Below are 17,415 nucleotides of genomic sequence, written 5' to 3' on the forward strand. Positions count from 1 at the left end.
CCCAAACTCATGTCTGCCAGGCATACAAGACCTAGGGGGTCTGTCCTGGCCACCGATTTAGCTGGGTGACAGAGGGAATGCGGCCGGTCACCCTGCCCACTGGCTGACCTAGAGCGATGCTCCAGGAGTGGCGCGTCGCGGTGTGTGGGTCCTTGCCACCCGCTCTTGGAGAGGTGCGTGGGATGCACATCCGCGGCAGTCGGGCAGACCCAGGGTGGGTGGGGGCGGTCCTTCAGGCTGCTCTGTGGCCCCCTTGGGAACGCAACTTTGTCTGGGTGGGGGTGGGGGACAGAGCATCAGAGCCGGGCGGATGAGGCTGTAGTCTTGGGCACCCCGCCTCCTCCCGGGCCGCCCTTCCCCCGCGCCCCTGCTCTGGCTCTCCAGCATCCTCACTCCGCCCAGTTCCGTGCCAGCTGCGTGGGCTCCGGCTTCGTGCGGGTTTTTTTCCCCTTGGAATGCTCCAAAACTCGGCAGCGACTACGAAAAACCCCATCGGAACTGACCGGCTGCGCTAGCACGGGGCGCAACACTGGTGCCGCGCGCCAGCCGAGCCCACCTCTGTCACTTCAGCCACCGGATTGCAACTTTGCAGGTAAGAGAGGGTGCAGCCTCCGCGCTCCAGACATTGGCCACGCAACTGGGATACCAGTTAAGTTTCCCAAGCCTCCTGGGAAGCATGCTCCCTCCTGGGAGGCGGGCATCCCTTAGGGGTTACAGTCACTAGGGTGCAGCAGCCTGGTTGCTTTTTAAGGTTCGGGGAAAGGTTTTTGCGAAGCTTTCTTTTGGGTTATCCGGGTTGAGGGGGAGTTTGGGGGCGCTCCCAGGTTCTCTCTGCATCGCGGTGTAAGGCAGGAGTGGGTGAGGGCGAGGAGCGAACCCCTGATGTGACTTACATGGTAAACAAAGGATCAGCCTCTCCTCCCGCGGTGCTAGGGAGCTTGGTGCTTGTGTTCTACCTTCCAAGCGTTAGGAGAGGATTGAAATGGCACGGTCCTTGGGCACATTCGGTGAACCCTCGGGCTCTCCAGCAGGCACCGAGACAGAGGGCAGGAAGGGAGTACAGCAATTGCTGTTCTGTGGGTCCATTCCCCTCTGCGTCATTTTCCTTCTGTCAGGCAGCAAAAGCACTTTTACGCATGTGGTTGGACCAGGTTTGGTGGTTCCTAGTTCTCCTGGCAACCGAGACTCCAACTGAGCCGGGGGACCCTGCTTGCTACCTGAGTAGGTTGCTTGGCTCCAGGGCGCAACTTGTTGTTTCCAGCTGAGGACTCAGCTGCCTTTTGTGACTCCGGGGTGGGGTGGGGGGAAGGGTTGGGGAGAGCTGGTCCGAGGGACCCAAAACCTCGTCACTGTGTCCAGTGTTCTCCTGCCACTGTGGCGTGTCCCTGTAGACACGGTTTCTCAGGGGAACACTACCAGTTAAATTCCGCTGCTATAAAACGCTAGGGAGTTACTTACGGAGCAAGCGACCAAGCCAAAGGAATGGAAACAGGGAGGAGAAGCCTGCGTTGTACCTTTAAAATGAAATTTAGAACAGACTTGTAAAACTGAGATAAAATAAACCACCGAGGCTCATAGAATTGCTGGCTTTTCTATCGTAGTTATCACAACGCAAAGCTCCTAAACATTCTTTAAGGAGAATAAAAGATTTAGCAGAGGATTTTCTTTTAAAGACTCAGACACCGAGAGTAGGAGTTGGTGGCTATGTTAACCGTGTTACGATTTGCTATTTAAAGTTATATTTGTGACGCCTACTTCTGTTCCTCTGGACAGTAAACCAGGAAACATCAAGTATTTAAGAGAGATAGCATAGTAAGACATAAGAGTAATTCTGTCCGAAATTCAGAATTAGGATCAAAATTGGGTTTAACGTGGCTGAAGTGAATGAAGCTCTCCACGATCTCTGCTAATAGTGCGGTTGTTTACCGAGATCAGTCAGCCCAAGAGGGCAAGGTAAATGGGCATTTACCAAAGGATTTGTGGATATCTTCGACTAACAAAGGGTAAGACAGGTAGAATGAAGACAGAGAGAATGCACTGGTATGGTTTCCGGGTACAACTGTAGTGTGCAGCTCTACCTTCCCTGAACGGTGATGAGATCTCTAGTCTGCCTGGCCGGAGGAAGGATAGACTTATGCCAAGAAAGGCAAAGAGTCAGGAAACACACAGGTTGCCAGCGAGAGGGATGCATCCGAGTTTCTCATATCCTTTGAGTGGGTGTATCATGATGAGAAGATGCGCACGTGTGAACTTTGAGAAGTTTATCAGCTAGATCTGGAAAGGAACATGCACATTTTACCCGAGCATCAGCTGTTTAGGCTGGCCAGAAAGCAAACACCTCTTTAGCCAAACCTGTCAAGTATGGACGGCCTTTGTGAAAATCTCCAATCTTAAGAAATGACGTACGTTTCAGCTTTCCTCTTTATAGCCATTCTCAAAGATACGGGAGGAACTAGATGTACAATCTTACATTGTTTATTCGTGTGTTGCATTTGTTTCTAGAAGGCCAAGATCGAACTGTGTAAGCTGGCTCTTTTCATTATCAAAATAGTAACAGGCCAAATAGCTTTCAGCAGAATAGAGTCTGAGTCAGTTCATACTTTATGGAGATTGGAAATCCCAGAAGCTGTCTGCATACCCCTTCTGTTTAGTGGATCTTGTTTAGTGTATATACTTCAAACTCAGAGAACCACATCCATCCAAAGAGCTAAAGACCTAGCTGGTCCAACGCCCTCATCCAGAGGACAGAGCACAGTCAGCTCTCAGCAGCAACTCACGGCTTATAGACTACTGTGTCGTCTCAGGCTATGATGGATGGAAAAGGCAGAGGGACTGTTTGTCAGCTCTCAATGACCATGTCTACTGATACGTGCATGAAGTGCATGGCATTAATTAAAGCTTTACTTGAAATAATCACCCTAATCATCACTGTTCCTGAACCGAAGGTGACAAGCAGAAACTATATATAGTCATTGTATTTTTGGTACAATCATTATTTTTTATGACACAAAATAGTAAACATTTCTGATCGTCCAGGACAATATTATCGACTTACTTTATTTTAAACCCATCAGTGTCTGGAGAGCTACAGTCCCTTTAAGAGTCTCTGCTTGCTGACTCTCTGAATTAAAATCAAATCTCTGTGTTTTTGGAAGCACTCTATTTTTAATTCCCACACATTTAATCTCCAGAATAGCTTGTGTCAATTCAACAAATTAACATTCTATTTATTGACTGTAGATTAAAATGAGGTCCCTTTTCTACATAGTGAATATACTAGGGCCAAGATAAACACAGGCATACATATGTTCAATAATAAACTTTTAAACAACAATGCTCAGGGAAATCAGATTTGTAGTTGAAGGTGGACACATCAGAATGCCAGAGCAGTCACCAGGACCACAATGTAGGGCTGAATTTTCTTTTGGAAATATCACATATATACTTTTTTTTTTTTAAAAACAAACTGGGTGAACGGGGAGTAACAGACTGTTACATTTCCTCCTAAAATCATCAACACCAGTTAGGAGATCAGATTCCAGCATACATCTTGCCTTCCTCAATCGTGGCGTTGTCTGGGCTAATTAGAAACTGGCGTCACTGACTTATTGAATGCCCGTCAAATACCACGAGCTTTTATTAACATGACTCTCATGAAAACTGAAGTTGAGACAACCCAAAGTGAAAACACTGGCTGTGCTCTGCCCATTCCCTCCCACCAATAAGCATCCACTTTAACCCAACTGTGCTTGGATGTTTATCTCCATCTCGTCGTCGTCGTGATGGCTTTGTTGTCCTCCCGAACTTTTCCATTTCTCACTTTTCCTAATACACAGCTTCGGCATTTCGGGAGAGCTGAGGATTTTTTTTTTTTAAGCAGAGACAGACACAGCATAGCTGTGCTTTCTAAATGAACACCAATCCAGACCTGATTGTGGAGAGCTTTCATACAACAGCCATGGCAACAACAAAATACCAGAGGGACAGAGAAAGACATTTAGGAAGAAAGTCATCTGGGAAACTAAAAGGGAAAGATACTTCTACTGAAAATATGTTAACTTGAAGTGATCTCATTCCATGAACTATTTGGCAAATGCATTGAAGTATTTAAACCTTTTAAACGCCCCTGTGGATGTGTCTGAGTTCAACTTAGGTAGCATAGGAAGGATGGCAGTCCAACTACTTGATCAATGACTGTTGTCAAATGTTATATAGTATTCCTTCCAGCATTAGTTTGTGCACGACACAACAGTGTCTCCAATGATAGCTCCTAAGATATGACAGAGTACACACGGGCATAGTCTTATGCTCCAAACTAGAATCAATAGAAATTAATTTAGAGTCTAATATAAAAATATGTTTTTATCTAGCACAAAGCATTCTCTCTGAGAAATAATAAGTGCAGTATAATTCATGATAGATAGTAATTAAACACTGTCTGTAGTCTGCTCTTATCTTTTCAAAATATGTTGACGAAGTTACCCTAACTTCTTTGAACCAGTAGCAGGCAAAGTTGGCTTTGACTGAAGGCAGAGGACAGGGGAGACAAAGAAGGGAGGGGCCGATATTTCTGGGCACCAACCTGTGCCAGCCACTCATTATCATCCCTTCTGCTTGGACGTTGAAGTTCCATCACGTTTCAGCGATTTGGAAAAGGTGAACTGATCAAACACCACAGTTTAACTCTATGGTGAATCAGTGTGTTGGAAAAAAAAAAAAAAACAACCCTTATGAATACCTGCCTGTCTGTCATCTAAGCACTTGGGAGGCTGAGGCAGGAGGGTCTTGAGTTCAAGAGCAGCCTGGGCTACAGAGGGCTAGCTGGTGGAAAACAAACCAAAACAACCCAAATAAAATAAAAAAACCCAAAGGAAATAAACAACAACAAAACATCCCTGAAAATTAAAGAATTACGTTCTCATTTCCTAAAAGCGAATTGTATTTTTCCAACTATTTATTTCTTTTAAGTTTCCAAATACTATAAGATGGGAATAAGATGTCTGTTCCTTTCTTGGGGACAGAATTAGAAACAACAGTCTTGAAACAGCAGGAGCTGAGCTGCTGGGCTCACACAGGCTGCCCTGTTGCCCTTCTGGGCTGGACACTGACCACGAGGCTTTGCACATGTAATCCTCACGCTCCGGCCCAGCCACAGACCTCACCCAGGCACCCTGCTTCTAGTTGTATTCCTTAGTCTACATGCAATACGCATGAAGAGGAACATGTCCTTAACGAATAAAATTCAAGACTACACATTTTCCATTAAGAAGCCACGAGACAAGAGCTCCTTACATTCAAACCTCACCACATCTATAGCTACCGATAACACGTGTCCCCTTGTGGAAAAACCGCCAAGGTGAGGCATGTTAGATTTATATTCCCTTTGTCGGTGTTATGTAAAGTGTTAAGACAAGTTGCTTCATCTTCATTATTTTTGAAATTTTAACTAATTATTTCATGACCCATGGTAAGACATTTTAGTACCTATGACGTGGTTGTTTTTAAGTGGATACATGCATTCGAAATGTAAACATTATATACAGAATCTATTGACATTGCCCTGAAAAATAACATGGTTGAATGTACGTATTATTACCATGACACTTAACTATGAACTACTACTACCCCCCCCACACACACACACATGTACTGCCTGTTTGTAAATGGACATTTGGGTAGGCCAATGGGTGGCTCCTGGGTTCCTGGATTTTCAGACAGAGTTCCCCATGCCTGGAATACCTTTTTCACTTTTGTTCCCTGGCAGACTTGTCTCCCATCACTAATGCCTTGTTTACGCCCAGAGCCCTTCTCACCTTCTCTGGGAAGTTTTGCCTTGATGTCTCAATGTATAAACACAGGCACAGCTTGTTAGATCTGCCTTGCAGGTGAATAAAGGCCTGTCGTTGGGGCTAGACAGGAAACACCTTTAAAAGTGAAAATGATGTTTACAACCCTGTGATTCTGCCACAGAATAAGGTTTCTATAGACATTCTGTTTTGCAGTTGAGCAGAGTTCATTTTTCATATTTTCATAATGTTATACCTGTGACAGATGACTTGGATCATGCTTATTTCATAAAGCCCACTTATAATAATATTCCCCTTATATACATGTGTGGCGAATGCCACGCAGTTTCTTACATTAACACATAGCCTTCCAGTTGTCATTCAACAGATCTGGCATTCAGTCTCCTATTGTTGCGGAGAGGCCACCATCACGGAACTCCTATAGCCCATCAGTAGCCGCTTTGATTTAAAAGCTGCCACGCTGGCATTCCGAACGTTTTCAGTCCACTGTGCTCTGAAGGGAGAAGTCAGACGTGAGAGAGCCCAGACACAGCTCTTTCCCAGGAACGCATACTGAACCAAAAGAAGCCCTAGCCTCCATCCGTGATTATATTTAGCAAATTAAGTTGAAAGTTCATGACCAAATTTGACAGACCATGATGATCCATTGTAGGTGGCATGCGTTTTGTTTTGCTTTTGGTCTTTTTTACTGTGTATCACTGAACTCTGGAAACTACAAATCAAAGGTTATTTCCTTCCGAGGTTAGGCTGCTCAATATTCATTCATTTTGATGAGTCAAATAAATCAGTATGTATGGATTGATTTTTGTCTTTTCTCTGTTGCTCTACTGAACCTCTTTCTTTTTAAAGCATTTATCTTTAGTAACTGGTCACGATACCAGTATGAATTCTCAAAAATACAACGGAAAGATGAGGCAAGAGGCTTAGTGTTTGCAGGGCAGCCACAGGGGGAAGAACTCATTGTGGCTTACCTATTGTTGCCACGGTGAGCATCCTACCAGGCAAAAGCATTGTTGATGCTGAAGAGAAGAGATGATACCCCAAGGACCATCCTGAAAGGCACACATTGAATGCTTTGCTGCAGCCATAGTAGTTAGACAAGCATATCTGGGCTGTGCTGAATTTCACCTCTCACCCAATACATACAGAAATGTGTATACACGTATGCACATACTGTATATTAATACATTTGTGCGTGCATACACATGTATGTATATTGTTAAATAAGTAATGTTGGTGAGATAGGCTCTGCAGATCAGGGCTTGTCATCAAGCTGATGACCTCAGTTATCTCTCTGGGACCCACATGGTAGGAGGAGAGAGCCGACTCCAGTAGCTACCCTCTGACTTCTACATACGTGTCGTGGTGCGTGTGCTAAGAAACACACATAAATGCACACAATAAATTTATTGAATAAAATATTAAAAAGCATATACTGAATTGATTTTTTTAAGTAATGAAGAATAGGAGCCTGCTTATTCTTTGCCAGAATTTTTCTCCTCTGTGATTTATACAGCATGATCAGAGTGTCACCTGTAAGGAAGGCTCTGAGGACCTCTAAAATTAAGGAGAGGGAACACTTACAGCTCGACCTCTCTGTCTGCGCTACGTAAAATGGAAATGTTGGCAGAGAGGAAGGGCTTATTTGTTTATCAGGTTCATTTTAACCTCACAGCTTAAGGTTTTGATTTGCAGTGCGCTGGTGCTTGGAGAAGCGAGCTGCGTTTTCAGTTAGCACTCCGGCACGCTCCTGGAACTAAGTGAGCCAGCAAATGATTTTGCCCTTTCAGGAATAAAAGACGCTATAATGAAAAGGCATTTCATTATGACGGTGCTTATGATAAATATCTTTCCGTCGTGTGAAAACATCAATAGCATCAGCCTGAAAAGGAAGAGCCACCTTGCTTTCTGCTCGGACTTTGCAGTGAACCAAACACTAAGCCAGAACTTAAAACGTCATTGGATAAAACACTCAAGTGCTTTCCTTCTGGGTTTTGCATTGCTGTGGTCGAAAATTTTGCACAATTAAATGTAGAAATTTGCTCCCTTTTGGGTTAACGGCCATCATTACCCACAAAATACAGAAGACTCATTGCAAAGTATAGTGTCTTAGTCTCTGATTAATATATATATATATATATATATATATATATATATATATATATGCTGGGCGGTGGTGGCGGACGGCTTTAATCCCAGCACTCGGGAGGCAGAGGCAGGCAGATCTCTGTGAGTTCGAGGCCAGCCTGGTCTACAAGAGCTAGTTCCAGGACAGAAACCAAAAACTACAGAGAAACCCAGTCTCGAAAATTCAATATATATATATATAACAAATTGAGTGTTTGAAATGATCCATTATTGGTTGTTGTGATGGCTTCATTTCTTCCTTCTGGATGCCCATTGCTCCCTGCTTTATCTGGCCTTACTGGGGGTTCAAGTGTTCTCTTTTGTGTATCTTTTAGTATATTCTGGAAATGAACTTTCTGGTTTTGATTGTTGACTTTTTAAAATCTTTTCTCTCATGTTTAAAGTTATTTCAATCTGCAAGAATGTCATGGATTGGAAACTCATTTCTTTTTCACACTTTATGGAATTCTTAATTCAATCATTTCTGTTGAGAAGCCAGCTGTAAATTTTGAATTATCTACTTTAATTGTTTTTATCTTTACTTTGTTGTTTTAAATGTTTTCTGTTAGTGTTTTACTTAGTATTTTTTGTTTGTTGTTGTTTTTTGAGGCAGGGTCCCGCTATGTAGTTCCGACTGTGGGTCCAACTATGTAGTTCCGACTGTTTGGGAACTCATTATGTGGGTCAGGATGGCCTCCAACTCACAGAGAGGGATCTGCTTGCCTCTGCTTCCCAAAAGATGGAAGTAAAGGCTTGGACCACCATACCCAGCCTAATTTTATTTAGTTTTTTAAAAAGGTTTTATGCCTGTGAGTGTTTGCTACCTGTATATCTGAGCACCATGTTCATGTAGTGCCCTCAGAGGCCAGAAGAGGGCACCAGATGCCCCTGGAACTGGGATTACAAACAGTTGTAAGCAATCCGTCATGTAGGTGCTGGAACTGAACCCAGGTCTCTGCAAGAACAGCTGAGCATCCTCTCCAGCTCCCAACATTTTATTTCTATTATAAAATAATGTGTCTTGTATTTCTCCTGCTTAATTCATAGAACACTTTATAGCGTGATTTGATGTATTTCAGTGTATTTTAAAACTCAGGGCTATTATGTCTTCGTATGTAATTTTGTATCATTATTTCTTTCTCCATTAAAATAACAAAATGTTGAAGTCCAGACTTTTGTACTCCACGACAAGTTACTAATATTCTTTAATTCTTCTTTTTAATCTGCGAGAATGTCATTGATTGGAATCTCATTTCTTTTTCACACTTTTATGGAATTCAATTCATACTTAATTCAGTCATTTCTGTTGAGAAGCCAGATATAATTTTGAATTATATATCCTTAGTTGTTTTCTAACCATTTCAGCTCTTTCCTTCTCTTAGCATTTTTATAGCTCTGTTTTCTCAAACAACATTTCCCTCACACTCTGTTGGACCTTCTGTTAAACAAGTTTTGTGTGTCTTTCAGTTCATTGCTGAGGTTTTATTTCAAGGTTTTCATTTGGTTACTCATACTTTGCAGCCTTCATGAGTTTCCCCTTACCTTATATGACTATTCATCAGCCTCAGCTGTACTATCAAATGAATATGGACACCTCCAGTGACAAAGTTATATAGATATATTTTCAAGGGATGCTTCTTTCTTTTTAATTTTAAGGTCAATGGATATGGTAGGGCACTGGAGAGATGACTCAGTAGTTAAGAACACTTGCTGCTCTTCTAGAGGACTTAGGTTCAGTTCCCAGAACCCATATGGAGGTTCACAACCATCTGGACCTCCCGTTCCAGGGGATCCAGTGCCCTCTTTTGGCCTCCTGGAACACTGCATGCACACAGTACACAGGCATACTGTGCTGGCATGTTATACGTCAACTTGATACAAACTATAGTCCATTTTGAAAGAGGGCACTCCAGTTGAGAAAATTCCCCCACTTGCCTAGCTTGTGGGCAAGCCTAGGGTGCGTTTTCTTGATTGATGATAGATGTGGGAAGCTTAACTTACTGCAGGTGAAAATGATCACCAATTGCTCTACTAACTCTTTTCAGCTTTCTGTCCTTCTTCTTTTGCTGAAAATCTTAAAACTTTAGGTAAGTGTTTTAAGCCAAACCTCCCGAACACAGCACTCCCTCCTGTTTATTTAGCATCTCACAGAGACGTGGGGGATTCTTGCAGAAGATCCTTCTCTCTGGGAGGCTTTCCTCCTTCTAAGATGTTAGAATTAAAAGTCCTGCGTAAATCAGAAACTAGCGCTGCCTTTAGCTAAGTTGTTTTTCATCATGTTTTCAGGAAAAAAATTATTTCACCACCCCACCACAGTCAGAAGCATGAACTGGGCAGTGGTGGTGCACATCTTTAATCCCAGAACTTGGAAGGCAGAGGCAAGTGGATCTCAAATAAGTTTGAGAGAGGGTTTCTCTGTAACTTTGAAGACTATTCTGGAACTAGCTCTTGTAGACCAGGCTGGCCTTGAATTTACAGAAATCCATCTACTTCTGCCTCCCGAGTGCTGGGATTAAAGCCTTGCACCACCATCACTGGCAAAACATTAAGTTAAGATGGCTAAAAGAAAACATATTCAAATGAAAAATAATTTGTAATCTAACCCATAGAGATGACTATGACAACATAGATAATTTTAGGATCATTAATCTGTCATTTTAGTTTAATTGCCACTGAAAGGAATGTCCTGTATAAAAAGTCACAAACTCTTTGACATTGATAACTGAACAACCATTTGTACCTATTTTGAATTAAAGAAGTTCCAAGTGAATCCCTATTAATCTAGCACAAATAAGTTCTAAGTTTTAAGTAATAGCTCTCTCTTTTGGAAATAAAACATGCCATTGATTGGACAAAAAGTAGAGGTAATATGAAAACAGTAATAATTGAATCTCTTTGTCATTGAGTTGAGATGTGAGAGGCCCGTTATCTAGTGAGTGAGCTTCACTGGAAATAAGTACAAAAGCATGGGAATATGCTAGGAATCACTACTCTTTGAGGTATGATGGTTAAAGCTTGATGCAATGTATTTCCTCAAAGCATTTCTACAGATAGACCAAACACTGTATTGAAGGCAGACGAAAAGATACTGTACAAACCTCCCTATCAGCCATCCATCCTGTTTGTACCAACAATATCATTATTAATATCTATACTATGTATATGCAATATGACGTGAATGAATAAGATCCTGTTTATACTGTGTGCAATGTGGATTGTCATTGACATGTTTGTTAATTGGCTGATGGTTTTAAATATAAAGTATAATTACAATCTGTAATAAGAGATATAATAACATGTAACTAGGGATACTGTCTTCCTAAAACACACTTTACTATGATTGCATTTTGCACTGCATGGCCTCAGCTCAAAGTGATACAGCTAGAGTTAGGGTGGGAGTCTTAATATTTTAGACCTGGGTATACTAAGGGCTACCCCTCTCCCTTCTGATTTAATATATGTCAAAGTTCAATGAAACTTTTCTAGATTGCCCATGTGGAGTTAGATCTTAGACTCATCGCTGGTTGATCATGTCTATAATGTTCTTAACTTATCATCAGCCCATAACGTGGGGTCTTGATTGAGAATGATCCCTAACCATTCAGAACCATGGGTACCACCACGATAAACCTTGGAGAACCCAGCATAGATACAAGTTTTCCTTTCCAGAGGGAAACCCTGGCCATCTGCTCAGATGGCCATCAGAATGGCCAAACCTTGGCCATCCATCCCAGCTGTGTGCAGCAATTGTTGATTGACCTGGACTTCCAAGTCATTCTTCAGTGACTGGTTCTTGAGAGAGCAAAAGAGGACTAGCGATGAGAAAGTGAAGGAGCTAGGAAAGATTGGGATCAGGAGATCTTGCACAAGCTGATGGCTCGTGCAAAGAAGTCTATTAAGAACTACAGCATCTTATATGCAGTTTTCAGAGTCAGCAGAAAGCTCGTCTGTAAAGGGATGAAGTCAGCACTAAGCTAATCAAACAATATTGTGCCAAAAAGAATATAGATTATCTCCAGTGCCTCACAGATCAAGCATACAGTGGCATTGGGACTAATAATTCCAATCTCTTTGGTGGGGAAAAAGTCTAGTTCCTCTGAGCTGAAAATTGAGCTTCTTTGAAGCCTTGACCCCAACCTCAGACTGAACCTTGACAAGTCTGCCCCTGGGCAAGGACACAGAACTAGCCTTCTCTTTGTCCTCTCCTCAGGGCCTCTGAGAGAGCCATGGATCAGCCTTGTCCTCAACAGAGCATTGTTCAGTAGTATTCCATGGTGTGGGCAAACCGGCTTCCGTCACAGTTGTGATGCAACATGGGCAAGTTGGAAGTCACATCAACCAGAAGACTTACCTCTTGCGCTTCTCTGGTAACATCCCGAGACTCACGGTGGCACACAAAGCTTCCAGGGGGATTTACAAGTTTTATCTAGGTCTTGGCAATGGTCTGTGGTGACATCTCAGCCACCTTCCTGATATATTTTGGAGGGAGATAAGCATATTTCCCAGGAGATGGTGGGGTGCCTTCTATGAACTAGGAAGTTCACCTTAGCAGATGCTTTTCACCTCAGCCTTCAGAACTTCCCAGCCTCCATTACAGATACATAAGAAACGGGAGGAATGAATTATGTCACTTTCAAACCATCTACTCCCCGTTATATCAATAATCATCTCTTTATCTCTTTTCACTTTCAGATGTTTTAAACTTGATTCACATAAGGTTTGCTTTCTCATTTAAATTTTGCCTGGGCACCACTTCCAACAGTGAAAAAAATGACCAATCAGTTTTCCACGCTTATATGCGTTTTTTTTTTTTTTAGTTAGTGATTATCGTATGAGAAAAATCATATAATATGTATTATTTTGAGGCTTGTTTTCTCAACATGGTGCCTGTGAGAGTCACCTCAGGGCATCACGGGTATTGAAGATTGATGTCTATTTTATGACCGGTATAGGTGGACCAGCTAATATTTAACCACTCACCCACTGAAAGACATTGGCTTTGGCTTCCCTCCAGGTCTTTTTTTCCCCCTCCTCTCACCAATAAAGTTGGTGTAACCATCTGTGTTGGGGAATATCTTCGTTTATCTGGGCTACCTGCCCAGTGTGTAAATGTTGACTCATCATGTTTGTGTCTTTAATAAAGTGACATTTCTCCAAGTGTCTCTTCTCTTCAGAGACCACCATACATGCCTGAAGGATCTGGGATATCCAGCTCTTACCATAGCCTTGGGCATTTTCAATTATTTTTAGTTTCAAACATTCAACCAGTGCTCCTTCAGTGTGGTATTAATGTGCATTTCTCCAAAGGCTAATGATGCTAAACGCCTTTCTATCAACCTCCTTGCCATATGGATCCCGTCTTCAGCTCAGTGTCTACTTTTGTCTTTTGTCGATTCCCTAAAGTTTTTTTATATTCCATGTACTAATTGTCTATCAGATACCATCTGGCAAATATTTTCAAGTATGCAGATTGCCATTTCTCATCTTAAGACCCTAGGAAATGTATTAGTTTTGATGAAATCCAACTTATCATTTTTCCACATATATTATCTTCTTTTTCTTTCTATTTTTTCTTTCCCTCTTTTCTTCAGTTCTTGGGATTGACCTTTAAACCTTGGATACATTATTTGAGGCAAATGCTCTACCACTGAGATACATTTACTTCTGTTGACATAAGCGTTCTCATAAATTATATATATACACACACACACGCACACACATATTTCACTTTACAGTATACATTTGCTTTATATTCATACATACATCCTTATAGTACTAGGTACTATGTATGTTTACTATATACATGTATACACACACACACACACACACACACATTGTAGCACCAGGTACCTGACAGTAATGATGAAGAAGCAGGATTGAATAATTGATGGTTTTCTTCTAGAAACAGCCTGTATTTTATTCAGTTTTTATCATCTCAGAGTTTCCACTGACATATTCCATCCACAGAGTTTCAGAAGAAAACGCAAACATCAAAATACATGAAGATACATTTTATTTTCTAGTGGTATAAATTCTGTGTAAGGTAAAATGAATGTCTGAAAAAAAAATCATCATTTAGACCTAACTAATAAAAGTATCGTATTTTGGACCCAAACATAACCACTTTGTAGTACATTTTCTTGGGAGGATGAGAGATGGTGTTTGGTAGAGTTTGATGGCTAGCGACATCTGAGCAACGTGGTGGTGCTTTTACACGCCTCAGTGGTTACTCATCACTGTTAATTTAGAAGACTTTAGAAGGCTGCCATGGTTCTGGGTGTGTCTGGGAGGAAGTTTCCAGAAGGGATTCACGGAGGAAGGAAGACCCATCCTGAATGGAGGTGGTATCGCTCCACAGGCTGGGATTCCAGACTACATTAAAAGAGCCTAATAACCACTAGCTCTCTGCTTCTTGATTCTCTGAGATGCGAGGAGCCCCAGGTGTATGCTCACCCATATGTCCTGTCACCGGGACCTCTGCAGTGCCTGTCCACGGTGAGGGGCAACGCACTCCATGCAAGTGGTCCACAGACATACGTGCGGAGAAAACACCCATACACATAAACTATAAATAAATATTAAGACAAATTTTAAAGAAGTTCTGTTAGGGAGGGACACAAGAGGGTAGGGGAAGAGGAATCAGAATGCATTATATACACATATGAAATTGTCATAGAATGAACCTAACCAAAAAAATAAAAAAAATCTATCAAAACTAGACAAAAGCATTTCTTTAAAAAAATATATTTCTTGCTTTCTTCCTCTTCCTTTCAGAGACTTTAATTAAAAATATATTTGGGGGATTGGCTGTGTCCCCTAACTCACTAGTGGATTTTTATTTTAAAATTATTTTTACCTATGCTGATTTGTGCAATTTCTTTTAAAATACTTATTTATAATTGTGTGTGTGTTTGTGTGTGTGCACATGTGTGCCCGTACTGGTGCCCACGGGGACCAGAGCCATTGGGCCCCCTGGAGCTGGAGCTGCAGGTAGTTGCGAGCGACCTGATGTAGGCTCTGGGTGGTGGGTAGGGACTTGGGACCCCTGGAAGACTGTGCATCTTAACCACTGAGCGATCTCTCCTGCTTCCTGATTGGCAGAGATTCTGTTACTCTGTATTTAGGTAATTTCTTTAAGCTCCCATTTGCCAGAAATTCCAGTATATGTCGCTTCTCACATATGTATTTTCCGTGCCCAGGATTTTGGTTCCATCCTTTCTGAAGTCTTCTGTGATTCTGCTCCCCTCTTCATTCATTTCCACTGTCTGCAATAAAGCTGTAGCAACTTTGATATCTTTTGGTTATTTCCGATTTTGATTAGATGATAATCATTGTAGAGTTTATTTTCTTGGATGCTCCACATTTTTATGCCCTTGTAAGTAGTTTTGAATTTCGTTCTACAATGTACTTAAATTACAAAGAGCAAACTGGGCCTTGCTGGGTCTTGATTTTGATTTGATTTGACCCACACTTGAGGGCAAAGGCTAACTACATGCCACTACCGCGCCAGCATCTTTGCAATGGATTATTGGGTTTTCCATCCTTGCAAGAAGGAGCACACACCATCCCTGGCCCTGTGAGAATGCTGAATACTGCTCCTTCAAATACTCTCAGACAGTTCCACCCCTGGCCTCGGATAATTCCTCATAATCCTGTTTTGGTTATCGCTACACTGGTGGGAACTGTGCTGGACAGCAAGGGCTGGGCCCCCTTTCCTTCTGCATGTCCCCCTCCCTCCTGGTGCAGTAGCCTGTGACCTCCAAACTATTTCTTGTTCTCCCCAAATTCTCACTCTCATTCTAAGAGAGTCTGCCAACCGTATGAAGAGATGGTGCTTAACTTTTGTTACTATGGACTTTTAATGAGATCCCATTTGAGCTACGAACGGAGCAAGATAAAATCTAGGTGGTGTGTGCTGTGTCTCCGCTTCCTTGAGATAGTGTTACTTTTCCTGGGGGGGGGCATGGCTGCACTGTAGGGGTGTGTAGGAAATTATTATGGTAGTATTTTCATAGCATATAAATCGGTCACTTTTTCAAAGAAATCTTGAGAACTTTATCGTGAAGAAGTCTTCTGTCATTTCTTTATACTCAAATATGAAATCTAAAAGATTTGATATTAGAACAGAAGGACCAGTAAATGTTTTTAATAGAAAAAAATTAACTTAAAGAAAGATCTTTTTCTTTTAGCTAAGTTATGCAGTGTTATCACATTTCAACTGTTCTGACATTGACATTTACTAGGTTTCTAAGGGCTTACTCCGAGTCTTTCAAGGACAGACAGCTCTTCCTACGCTGCCATTGCTCCCCAGTCTCTACCCTGCCAGCACAATCTTATCAGCTCACCATTTCCAGTTACAGGAAGGTCAGTGTTCAAGCACTAAAACCCATACCAAGACTTCCTACTGGAAATGGATAAGTTTTCCCTACGCCTTTTGTTTCTGTTAACAGAAAATTATATAAATTGCAAAATGGTATGTCAACTTTAAAAACAAAATAACCACGTGATATCCTGATTCTTCCATCACTAAGATGGCGCTTGCAGGCAGAGTTCTCCTTGAGGCTAGAATGAAATGTTGCTGGGGGGAGGGGGATCTGATGTCTACTTGTGAGGAAAGGGGAGTCGGAACAGATTGGCAGAAGCAATTAGATGAGCCCTGGAGCTGACGACAGTGTAACCCATCGGGTCCTCTGGACTCAGAACGTGGAAACTGGACTTGAAACCGCGGTGAGAACTGTGTGGACTGTTCTCCACGGCTGAGGCGATGTCTGAAGAAGCTGACAGATCAGGGCTGTCTCTAGTCCGGAACTAAAGCCGGAAAGCTTCATTGAATGAGATCTGGATGCACTGGAGGTCCACCAGAACGTCCTTCCCAAACCATTAACTACACTTACTTACCCTGAGCCCAGCAGGGGTATTGGTTCGTTAATGCGCTATACCCCTTTGTGCGTTGGTACTGCAGTAGGTACCCTATGCCCACTCCTAATGATTCATACAGCATATACCTGTGCGTCTGCAGATCTGCTAATGCTTTCCTTTCCTTCTCAGCTTTATTACAGATGCTTTTCAAAGGGCCCCGGCTTTTTGCCACTTCATGGAATCAGCTCAATCAAACACGAAGGCTGTAATTTGGAAACAAAGCTTTGAATATGTAGCCCATTGTTTCCTTCAGAACTGTGTTGCTTTCTTTCAGTTCTAAAGAAGTGAGAAATCCATCAGAGGAGAACAAAGGAGAGAGGTGTGAGAAAAATAAGGCTGTTTTCCCCAGGATGTGGGAGGGATGAAGGGCTCTGTGACCAGAGCTTCAAAAGTACCTTTTGACAAATAAGCAAAAATACAAAAAAAAAAAAAAATGAAATCAACAATTTGAGAACTTGAATTAACTGACACTCTCTTAATGTAATGTTTGAGTTTTAAAGTTTTTCATTGATCGCCTTGGTTTAGGCACTGTGTTTTTCTCCTGTAAAACAATTTCCCACTT

The 17,415-nt window shown here is 42.0% G+C and overlaps 1 protein-coding gene across 4 annotated transcripts in view; it reads left to right on the forward strand.

The window, feature by feature from the left end:
- The first annotated feature begins 292 nt into the window (after nucleotides 1-292).
- Trpc4 (transient receptor potential cation channel subfamily C member 4) overlaps nucleotides 293-17,415 on the forward strand; it is a 165,744-nt gene continuing 148,621 nt past the window's right edge. For 3 of the 4 annotated variants that reach the window (XM_013348890.2, XM_026783208.1, XM_026783471.1), the window contains exon 1: nucleotides 293-592. The gene's annotated coding sequence lies outside the window, so the exon portion shown is untranslated. The remainder of the gene's footprint in view (nucleotides 593-17,415) is intronic. The other variant, XM_026783710.1, reaches the window with a different exon arrangement.

Source organism: Microtus ochrogaster, chromosome 1, assembly GCF_000317375.1.
Source record: "Microtus ochrogaster isolate Prairie Vole_2 chromosome 1, MicOch1.0, whole genome shotgun sequence".
Lineage (NCBI taxonomy): Eukaryota > Metazoa > Chordata > Mammalia > Rodentia > Cricetidae > Microtus > Microtus ochrogaster.